The sequence below is a fragment of the Lissotriton helveticus genome, chromosome 4_1 (genome assembly GCF_964261635.1).
Source record: "Lissotriton helveticus chromosome 4_1, aLisHel1.1, whole genome shotgun sequence".
Classification (NCBI taxonomy): Eukaryota; Metazoa; Chordata; class Amphibia; order Caudata; family Salamandridae; genus Lissotriton; species Lissotriton helveticus.
In genome coordinates this window covers 2,086,848,387-2,086,860,907 of record NC_136063.1, presented here as the reverse complement: position 1 = coordinate 2,086,860,907, position 12,521 = coordinate 2,086,848,387, and positions in this window count along the sequence as shown.

Here is a 12,521-nt window from a genome sequence, read left to right as displayed (position 1 = left end):
TTCAGTAAGTCTTCAGATACAAAATATAAGATTATATAGGTGCAATTATTAAAATACCAATGTAAGATATAACATGAAATTGTAAAGAAGGGGACAAATAGTTAAATAAGTTTCCATCCTCTCCCACATACAAAAGGACCGTGTAATATGTGTAAATTATGTGTGAAGTAAGTGTAAATTGCAAAAACACTCAACCTAATAGATCACATTCATCATGATTCTAGAGTATTTTTATCAAATCCTAAACAGATTATTATCTAATGCAACTTAGCTCTTAACAGAGAGCCTAAGTAACTGAGAAGAGTATCATCATAGACTAACCAGTCTTACTGACACGTGTAATGCGAAAAAAAACACATGGGCATCTCTCAGACATACATTCATGTGAAGCCATATATAGTAAGAGTCAGAACTCATCTCCAAGGTGAAATGTAGAAAACAGCTCTGAAGTAAAGGTAAAGAATGAATGCATTAGCAGACCAAGAATGTATGCATTAGAAGACCAAGATAAGGTAAATGTCCTACTTGACAATCGTCCAGGGAAAACAGACTAAATCTGTGAAGGTTAAGGAAGGTATAAAAATCCCTCACATGCAGTACAAGTATATACTATGCAATTAGCTATACCATATGTTGGGGAAGGGTTGCAGTTGCAGATGACCCCAAAAGTTAACACATTACATAGCATCTTTACATGTATTGCTCAATGTATAGATGGAGCGCAAACAATAACATTGAAATCAAACACCCAAAAAGTACTGCAATTTGTTATCGATATTAATTCCCAACTCCACCACATGAAGTCTAAGGATTCAACGAGCTTCAGACTGTCGCACCTTCAATTCCCGATTCCCTCCCTTGGGGTCAACCGGTACAGTTTCCAAACCATGATGAAATTTGAAAGACAGTTGTTTATGTTGTTCTGCACAGTCTCTTATGTGGTTCACAATAGGATATATCTCATCCAAATTTTGAATTGCTCTAAAGTGTTCAGAGATATGTTCTTTAAGGCACCGAATGGAGCTCCCCACATCGACTTTGGAACAGTTACATACAATAATGTAAACCACAAGTTCTGTGGAGCAATCTATATGTTGATTAATACAGTATTTCTTGGATCCATTATATTGAAAAACTTGAATTTCTGTCAAAGCAAATTTGCACATGCTGCAATTGCCGAATTTACAAAAACCCAAATTACATTTGTGTAACCATATGTGACCCTGTAAGTTTATCTTGGGGTAACTAGGACTTACTATGGGGCCGATTATGATAGCGGTTTTCCCGCATCCTCTGGGCCGGCGGAAGCCACCGCAGGCCTGGAGGATGAGGGAAAACCGCTGCGGACTGAAAAAGATGGCTGGGGGATTGTTTTTCAGTCCGCAGCTTTTCCGCCGCGGTCGCCTTCCAACCGCGGTGGAAAAGCTGTAACATGGCTGGCGGTGTCTCTCAGACACCGCCAGCCATATTAGGATGTCTGGATTTCAATGCCTTTACACGGCGGCATGTCCGCCGTGCAAAGGCATGCGGATTCTTGTTTAGGGGCCCGTTGCATGCCCCCAGGGGTGAAGGGGGGTTGGGGGGTGCACATGGGGGGTACCTATGGTACCCCCCTGCATTTGCGCGCAAAGAGCGGCAGGCACCGCGCAGTGCCTGCCGCTTTGTGCATGCAAATGCACAAGTTTCATTTTTAACATTGCGGCGGGTGCTGCTTCAAGCAGCACCCGCCGCAATGTTAAAAATACAGGATGCGGTCACATCCTAATTTGCACGGAGGGACCGCCGCTGCCCCTACGGACGGTCCCTCCTACTCTATGGTGGTGGGCGGACTCAGGTCCATCCGCCATCATAATCAGCCCCTAAGTTACGAATAGCTATCCCTTTCCGATACGTAATATTGGGATGTTTAGTTATGTGTCTCTGTAAGTGTGGGTCAGCTGTAAGCAAATGCCAATGACGTTTCAAAATATTGAAAACTTTATTCGATCAGGGATGATAATTGGTAATCATTCTCACTGGTCCTTGCACCGCAGTTGCCTTAATAGTCAGAGATTTAAGGGTCTCTTCTCTAGCTAGTACATCGGCTCTCTTCTTGGGTTTGTTGATGACATGTTTGCCATACCCTCTTGCTAGAAATCTCTGCTCTATGTCAGCAGTGTAGTTATAGAAGTCCAAATCCTTACTGCAGTTCCTACGTGCCCTATACCATTCTCCAAAAGGTATAGGATTAATTTGTGTCTTAGGGTGAACACTTGCTGCGTGAAGCAAAGAATTACAGGCCGTGTCCTTCCTGTGCACTGTGCAGTTCATTTTATCACCTTCAACATATAGCTCCACATCAAGAAAGACATTTATTTAGGTACTGTCTGCCATTGTAAAAGTCATGTTATACATGTTATCATTCAGATTATAAAAAAAGACGTAAATCAGTAACACTGCCAGTCCAGATTAAAAAAGGCAATCATCTATGTAACATCAAAAACATAATATAGTCATGCCAGTCGGCCCGGATCGGCCCCAGATGTGCGTTGCTTCAAACCACCCCATAAAGGGGCAGGCAAAGAACGGTGCAAATCTACAACCCATCGCGGTCCCGCACATCTGTTGGTACCAATTTGCTCCAAACATTTTTTTGCAAACTGTATTTAGGTGAGGTATATATATTTGATACCTTTGGAGGATGTGAGTTGTTTTTAAATTTCTTAGTCCAGTTATTGACATTGCTGAATTAATGCACTTTTTTTCTGTGTTACCAATCTATGCCTCCTTTTTTCTGGCCAGTGTGTGAATGTGTTTGTCATAGGCCACCATTTGTCTTTGTTCCCCATGCCATGTGGCCTGGGACTATTTTGTATAGTCTGTGCTCATAGGCGTGCATGGGAAGGGGGTGGGAGCACACTGCCTCACACTCCAGCACACAGTTTGCCCTGATGCATCATAATAAATGCAGTTCATGATAACTCTTTCTATTGGTGTCAGGCTTTAGTTTTTCACCCTTGTTGGTGCAGCCAGTGCTGTGTATCTCTAGACACGTGTTTCAGGATAATTGTCCTTCTTCAGTAGACAGCAACACTTTTTTGGGGGTGATGGAGATGCTGCCCAAAGTCTTCTCAGGTCTCAGTACCACTCGCTGGGCGCAGGTGCATCAACCAGAGCTCGTCAGCTCGTTAGCTCAAGGGAGCCTTTTCAAATAGGAGGGGGGTGGGTGCACACTGCCTCACACTCCAGCACCTCAGCCGTGGAGAGGCATCTGCGCACCTGGAGAGGTACTGTGACCCGAGAATACTTTGGTAGCCTGCTCAGCAACCCCATACATTCGAATTGCCTAATCTCTACTGATGGCGGATAACAATCCAGAAACATGTGTCTAGAGATGACCAGCATTAATCTGCACCTACCTGGTGAAACACTTGAGAGACTTTGCAAATACACACACTTGGTGAATTGCATTTACCATGATGCCTAGGGGTGAACCTGCTGGGAGGTGAAGCAGTGTGATCCCACATTTGTTTCCTCATAGGTGTGTATGTCTTCTTTGTTTACCATTTGTCTTGGTTCCACATGCCATGTGGCCTGGGGTCATTTTGTATAGTCCTGCATGTCTTCTTTGTTCCCCCATACCTTCTTGTTGTGACAATGTGGATGGCAGCCATTTTGTGTAGGCATCTTTGTTTGTGGTCATGCCTCCCAGCTTGCTGTTTGACCATGTGGTTGTGGCCAGTTTAGTAGGCAACCAGTGTGCTTTTGCCATAGGCCTGAATGTCTTCTTTGTTTCCCATGCCTTCTTCCTTGTTTTCCTGACCATGTGACTGGTGGCCATTTTTTTATAGCTAACCAGTGTGCTTTTTCCATGGACCAGAATGTGCTCCTAGTTTGTTGCCATGCCTCCTTGCTTGCTGTTTGACTATATGTTCAGTGGCCATTTTGTGTAGGCAGTCAGTGTGCTTTTGCCATGGGCCTGCATGTCTTCTTTGTTCCCCATGCCTACTTACTAGTTGTTGTGACCATGTGATTGGCACTTATTTTATGTAGGCAGCCAGTGTACTTTTGCCTGCATGTGTTCTTTGTGTGTGGCCAATGCTGGCCATCCCTCCTTGTTTACTGTTTAGGCTGGTGGCCATTTTGTGCAGGCAGGCAGTGTGCTTTTGCCATAGGCCAGCTTGTCTTCTTTGTTTGCCATGCTTTCTTGGTTGTTGTTGTTACCATGTGGCTGGCGGTCATTTTGTGTAGGCAGCCAGTGTGCTTTTGCCATAGGCCTGCATGTGTTCTTTGTTTGTAGCCTTGCCTCCTTGCTTGCAGTTTCACGATGTGGTCGGTGGCCCTTTTGTGTAGGCAGCCAGAGCAGGCAGTTTGTAGCCTTGCCTCCTTGCTTGCAGTTTCACGATGTGGTCGGTGGCCCTTTTGTGTAGGCAGCCAGAGCACTTTTGCCATAGGCCTGCATGCCTTCTTGCTTTTTGGTACGAACTTGTGTCCAATGTGTCTGGCAGTAATTTTTCATAGGCAATTCAGCCAGTGTTCTTTTGCCATAGTCCTGCATGTCTTCTCTTTGTCCCCTATGCCTTCTTGCACTGCCTTGTTGTTGTTGACCATGTGGCACTGGCTGGAAGCCATTTTGTGCATCCAGCCATTGTTGCCCTGTGCCTAGAGTTGCATGGATGGTTGGGATAGCAGTTTCATAAATTATATTTTTGAGGATAATTCCACTTATTTAGATTTTTCTAATGTTAACTTTTTTTAGTTTTATTTTTGTATTTAAATATCTATATTTTTTAATGTAATGGTATTTTAAAGGAAACATTTTTTAATTTTGTATTTTTTTAACTTTTTTATTTTTTCTATTTTTAATGTTCTTTTTTTCTTTTCTTTTTTTTTAATCTTATCTTTTTACCCATTTTTCAAAAATCTGGCATCAACCCCATGCATGCTAAGGGTGCACAACAGCCTTCATTGTCTAAGTATTATTCCATTGTCACCTGCACCTCCATGTGTGCCACATCCCGAACATGATGCACATAAAGCAAACAGTTACATCTGTATGTTGTTGTTGTTGCTCTTTGTACACCATGAATGTTTATTTTGGTGTGATTTCATGAATGGATAGTTACATTGTATTCCTATTTTTTTATAATAATTTAAGTAACCACACAAATGAAATTGTTTGTGTGTACTACTAATTGTACTGCAACAATGCCACGTTTCACTGATGTAATTCTTGCTTGTTTGCTTTTAGGTGCATAGGAGAAGAGACATCACCAACTGACAGCTTTATGATGGCCCCAAAGAAAGGTACTGCTAAGAAAGTGGCCAGTGGGGAGGAGAAGAAGCAGATTTCCACCACTGGTGTGCCGACCACAACCTTTTTTTGGCAAATTTGTGCATGCTGCACTGGCCTGCAGCTAGAGAACTGGGAATGAAAGGAAGCTGAGAGCAGCACTCCTGTTTCAAAAACACCATCCCCTAATCTAAACCCAGGACCATGTCTGTCAGTGAAGCAGCAACTGCAAACATGTCAATGCTGACAAGTAGTGACGTTGAATTGGATCCTGTTCACAAAATAGTACACAATTGTTTCAGGAAACAGAAGAAAGTAAACAGCAGCCACAGCTAGCAATAGTACATTTCCCTGATATTGGAGTAGAACACGAGGTTGAGCTTCCTTTCAAGCAAGAAGTTGAACAACCGGAGAGACAAGGGAAAAGAAAAGTTCCCAAAAGACTTAGACCTATGGAAGGGGATGATGAGGAGGATAACAACAATGAGGCAGTCATGGTGGAAGATGACACAGAGGAGTCTGACATTTCTAATCAACCTGCTCTCTGAGGGATCTGGCACAGGTAGCACCACCAGCTCCTATATAGCTGAGATCTGCACCAACCCCTACCCCACTTGAAGCAGCGAGGCAATCAACGACATTCCTACCTTTCCCAGTTCTTCAGCCATTAGCAGTGCACAGTAAAAAGTACTCCTCCCCAGTTTGGGATATTTCACGGTTAGCAAAGCGGGAGAGCACATTGCAGTATACAGCATTTGTAGCACAAGTGTTCGTCGAGGTAAACCTGGTATACATTACGGTACTGGAGGTCAAATGACCCATATGAAAAAACACCACTCAATCACGGTAGAAGGTGATGAGGAGGAAGAAGGGGGTGACATCTTCACGCAGAGCAGTCCTGTCCCCGACAGTTCAGCAAAAGATTCACCCACCTCAGCCACTTCACAATGGCACAATAAGAATCTGAGTGAGATGGAGACACCATGGAATACAGAGTCTGGTCGAACACAATGCAAATTGAGTCTGCCACCACCATCTACTTCTCAAAAGATGCCTGTGTCAGTGGCCCCAGAAAAGAAGAGAATCCAGGCTACTATTCTAGGCATGTTTAGGCAGGAGATGCCCTATGAGAGGAACCACCCAACTGCACATTTGTACAACAGAAAACTGGCAACATCTTAGTGCTGGACCTGCTATTGTTTTCTTTTGTGGAAGGAGTGGGATTCTTAGAATTATGGCAGCCATCTGCCTGAAATGGAAGGTACCAGGTAGGACCTATTTTGCCAAAGTTGTTGTTCCAGAGCTGCATCATAATGTGCTGAAGCCTGTGTGACAAGCTTTGCAGCAACATGATGTTCACGCCATCTACCTGACGACATACATGGGGACCAGTTGACAGGCGATGGATTACATGTGTATCACTGCACACTAAACCTCTTTTGCGGGGGTAAAGCAAACAATATCTGCAGGTCTTGACACTGAAGAAAAGCTTTTAGCGGCATGGAGAAATCACACACAGCTGTAAACATCTTGGAGGAATTTATCAGCAAGGAGTATGATTGGTTGAGACCCAAAATCTCAGAATTGGATTTGTTGCCACTGACAATAGTAATAACAGTGTCAAGGCCATGTCAGACGGAGGCTATTTCAGGGTCCTATGTTTGGCCCATTGCATTAACCTGGTGGTGCATGACTTCCTCAAAGAAGTAAATATAGTCAGCAAAAGACTGACCACCTTCAGAACAATCGGAACTCTTGTCAGTCATTCTTTTAAAGCCCAAAAAGAGTCGTGGACTATTCAGCGTAATAATGGAGCACCAGTTAAAGCCCTGACACAGGAGGTGCCAACATGTTGAAACTCAACCTTTTACATGTCGCAAAGTCTGTTTGAGCAGTACAAACAGATCAATGACTATGTCATTCTAAGAGGAGGGTGTGCAGCTGGGAAAGCTGTGAGAATGGATGCGGACAAATGGGGACTAGTCCAACACCTGACACAGATGCAACACCCTTTTGAGGTTTTCACATGGGAAGTTGGCAAAGAGGACACTACAATGGGCCAAGCTATCACGTTGTTGCAATTCCTACAGGACCAGGTAAAGAAGGTATCTGAAAGGTTTTCCCCCGCAGGTGTGAATGAAAACACAGAGCAACATGCCTTGGTTGAGACCTTAATCCTTCACTTGGCCTGTAATACAAGTCTGCAACATGACATCAGCATGTTCAAACAGTACATCTGTGTCACACTACTTGATCTATGGTGCAAGAAAATTCTGCCCTCTTTCATTTGTGTTTGTGAATGGGATGTTTTAAAATATAAGAAGTGGATTGTAGAGCAAGCCAAATACTTGGAAGAAGAATGGCTGGAACTTCGAGTCCCACGCACAGTTCTGGGGTGCCACCTTCAACTTCAAGAGAGGGTAGTCTTGTCTCACAGCAGCCAACAACACTATCAACCACAACACCGGCAACAACAGCAACAGAAGGGCCAGACCCAACCTCTGCATTATGTTGGTTTCAATTGCCAGGGCTCAAGCCCAGTGGATAGAGATGGCAAAACAGGTTGAGCACATGGTAGCACCAATGACCATCTACAGGATGTTCCAGGAGTATCTGGATGATCCAAAAGAGGTCTATGTGGATTTAACTCCATTGATGTATTCGTACGGGAAGATGTGTCAATGGCCAGAGCTCAGCAGGCTGGCAATAAAGTATGTGGCTTGCCCTGTCACCAGTGTGTCTGCTGAATGTGTGTTCAATGCAGCAGATGTGGTTGCTACAGTGTGAAGGACCAGTATCTTACCTCAAAATGTGGAGAGATCGACTATGAACAAAATTAACCAACATTTTATACCACACAATTACACCATTCCTGAAAGAGCAGCACAGAAGGAGGAGGAAGGTGATTGGTACGAAATATAATCAAATGTGTTAGCTGACCAACTTCTGAATGAACCACCTCAGTTTGAAGATAAATTCTACTTCCCGGACTAAGTAGGCCAGTGCCCTATAGAACTTTATAACTATTTCTCATTGAACTTAGTTCAATATTTACAAAGAAAAAAGATAGCTAGTGGAACATTAATATTTTTGTGTCAGATTTATGCTGCCCCATATTTTTTATAGTCACATATATTGCCGGAGTGCAGTTGGAACAGTGTGCATTGAAGAAGTCTCCACAATTCCTTCATGACATTGGGAACAATGCCTACCCCCCCCCCCCACATGCCTATTGCCTATCCCTTTTTGCATCACTTAGTAGTAGAAGGTCTGCCGTAGAAGATCTATTTTTATCCACAAGACTGCCTGCCAATTACAAATTCCAATGTGTTGCCTACACCAAACATGAATACCTAATACCTAAACTACCTGTGCTTGGATTGGGAGAGGCAACTATTACTATTGCAATGGTATGGTGAGATGATGATTGATGATTCATGTGGTGGCAGACAGTGAGGGAACTATAATGTGGGAACATGCCTGAGATGATATATTTGCAATGATTGAGCCCTGAGTAATGGGCGATCATTTTTTCCCTCGAGGTGATTGGCCTTCACAAACTTACTTAGTGAAAATTAATTAAACTATATAGTCCACTTCTATGATCCTTCTATATTTTTCATCATCTCGGATAGATGCACCAGACATTTGCTTGATTTGCAAATTTCAGTCTGTTGCTTGCACTAAAGGGGAGATAGTGTACATACCACCATGCTTGGATTGGTACCATTGCACCAATAAGTGATCAGATTATCGAGTGACTGGGAGTGGTGATTGATGCAGAGGCTAACGATAAGAGAGGGTGTGTTAAACTGTAATTCAGGAAATGTTTTGAGACGGTTATAGATTTGCAATGTTTGAGGCCTGAGTGATGGGCAATCAATTTATTTCCCTGGAAGTGTTAGCTAGATTTAATTGCAGGGTCCTCTCCTTTTTTTGGTTATATACTGCAATTCTGTTTCTCTACTTGTTCTTCAGAGCAGTGCACTACAAGTCTATCTTGCTCTGGTCTTGATGATGACTTGTCTGGGATGGAGTAACTTGGAGTCAGGACTCAGGAGGAGGATGGAAGAACTCAAGATGGGAGCTATAGGAGTACCTTATCAACAACTATAAGCAAGATGTTATCCTTATCAACTTCAGTTCAAAGGTAAACCAAGAATCTGAGGCCTAATACTTAGCAAGTGGAATAGAGAGAGGAGTATTTTTGAAATGCTGCTAGTGTATGTGTGTGTGTGTGTGAGTTGGACTTCTGGCAAAAGTGAAACTCTGAGGCACCTCTTCTTTCTTTTGCTCTGACTCTTCTTGATACATTTTCTGTGAAGATTAACTTTCTTCTGTCCTTCTCCTTGACTCTAAAATACAGTTTCTACTTTACAATCCACATGCCTTCTTCTTTTCTCCTGCACTAATGAAAGGTGAGAGCTCAGCAGCACTCCTGCTTACCTACAGTACCAGTCCAGACAGGCACCAAAGTGTGGACATTCCCGGGGAGAATGCAGACGCACCACCTAATTTTGCAAGAGTATTATTTTTCTATCAACAATCATATTTAGAGATCTGGGTGAGGGGGTTCACTCCCTAACCTGGAAGCCAGAATATTAGGAGATCTGATAACTTGGGTCTTGGGGGCAGAAGGACTGTTTGCCTTCCATTTATCTGTACTCTGTCATACTCATTCCTTTGCCTCCTTCCACAACAGATTAATGGTAAATGGTACTCTGCTGTTTATTGCACAGATAAAGGTTGCCCTTGTGTAGTGTTTGTGTTTGACAAACATTTTCCCAAAACCTACTTCCCATCCATTCTTATAAACCCCTGACCCTCTTCCACTGGCCTGTATGATTTATTGAGATGTGGCTAATTTACACCATCAACGGATCACACACTTTGTGGGGCGAATGTGGTAAAAGCAACATCAACTTACTGCAGGATCTTCTAAATTCTAAACAATAGCCCGCACTGGCCCCATTTCCCTACCAACGCATGAAAAGTTATTCATGTTTTAGCATGAAAAACATCAGTTGTAAGCATCATCATACAGCCCTTGTGTTGCGTAACCATAAATGCCTAAGCTTGTCCACTCCAGACTTTGAGTCAATTTTTTTTATAACTTGAGGATTTCGTAAATAATACTACTATCTCCCCATTATCCAAAACTTACTAGAATTACCTTTTTTATGATAACACTATCATGCATTCTCATTGTGTCATCAATCATATAGTATTCAGATAGTAATTCTTTGTAAAGCTTTGATAAAATATAACACACGAATTCAGTCTTTTTATTTCCATTTAGTTGCCTACCATGGGTAATGAATCATTCAGATTAATCCTACTGTTAGAGCTCATCTGGGTGGAACTGGAAGTGGTACCTCACTTGTGAAGTTGTGATGTCTTCCCTGTTATTGCACCCCCGGCTGAGAGGTGTTTATTTCCTCTGCCTCCAGGACCAACAGCTGCTAGTACTCTTGCTGAGTATGCTACAGTCTCTGCTGTCACAAAATGGCTGTAGTTTCCTGACTGTTGGTTGGGCAGACTGGACCAGCAGAGCCGCTATATTAAGAAAAATAAAAAATACAAATTGTAAATGATGCTCTGTACAAACAATTGTTTTACATTACTGGGTAGTAGTACATTGTTGATCTTCTAGGGCCACTGGAATTTGATGTGATTATGATTAGGAGATTCACAAGGCCAATTTATATTTTATCCACACATGCCTTGCATAACAAGCACTGATTGTGTGGCAGAAAAGTAAAACACCCAATTAAAAAACATAGTGATTTGATTACTTTTTTCTTCTAAAGGCTTTTCAAGTAACTATAAACAGACACTTTGAGTTTAAAAATAAATGACCTCTCATTAATGAGAATGGCATTATGCACTATTGAGTACAGTAAGTTGTGTGTCATGCTAAAATAATGAAGCCATGCTCATTGTTAGCCAGCGCGTCGGGTAGTTTGCTACTGTCTGTAGCTTGGGCAGCTGTAGTTGACAATTATTTCTTTTTATTTTCAATGGCTTTGCTCTTTTCCAAATGCATTTTTCTTTCTACTTTGAGTTTAAATAGGCCGATGAACAGCAAAAAAGATACATCACAACCTTTTCCTTCCCAATCAGCCATAACCGGGTCTGCAAAGAAAGGACCTATTTCTAAACAAGCGAGTATACCTGTTGAACCTTCCTATCCCAAATTTTTTCAGGAAAGCAGCCCAAATTCTGTAAGCAGCACAAACTGTCTTAAATCTTGTTTTAAAGTAGGAAGAATCAGTGCAGTTGAGAAAGCAATTCTCCATCTCTGCCCCCAGAACTGTTGCATAAACATCAGTGAAATTATAAGTGATTTTTGGGTCTAACCCACCGCCCCCAATCAGTCCCTGCATATACTGCTGTGCCGCGGCCCAATAATACATCCTGAAGTCCGGGACCCACCAGCCTCCCCTAGCCCTAGGGAGGGTGATAAACCTGTATGCCCTCCTTGTTGTGCCATGGGCCCAAATGAATCTGTTCAGTACTGACTCTAATGCCTGAAACCATTTAGCTTAAAAAAATAACGGTATTGCCCTAAAAAAATAAGGACATTTGGGTAAGATTATAATTTTGATAACATTAGTACGGCCGACTAATGATAGGTGGAGATTGTGCATTCTCTCTAAATCGGATCTTACTTTAGTCATTAAGGGTGCCATATTCTGTTCCACGACCCCATCTAGATCTGCAGAAATCTCGGCACCTAAGTACACTGTGGAGCTGACTATGCGATTATCATTGCAAATTATATGGGGATTTTTAACTATCTGGGTCTTAGCCCTGTTAAGTCTGTAGCCTGAGACCTGTCCAAATTGCTGGGCTTCAAATTCAACCTCCTCGATAGCAAGGGTGGGATTTGGTGTGACAATTGCCACGTCGTCCGCGTAAGCCAGCGTCTTAAACTCCTTGCTGTTTATGCTTAGAGAGGGAATACTTGTGTTAGACTCTAGCCTACGCAGGAAAGGGTCCATATATAGCGCAGACAGAAGCGGTGAGGAAGGGCAACCCTGCCTAGTTCCCCTGCAAATCTGCACCGAGGCAGTATACCCTCTGTTAATCCTAATCCGAGCTGTGGGCTCTCTATACAGTGTCTGGACAGCCCTGATATAGCCATCCCCTATACCATTCCATCTCATTACCATCCACAGGTAGTCCCATGAGACCCAATCGAACGCCTTTTCCACATCTAAAAATATAGCTGCCATAGGGTCCCCCG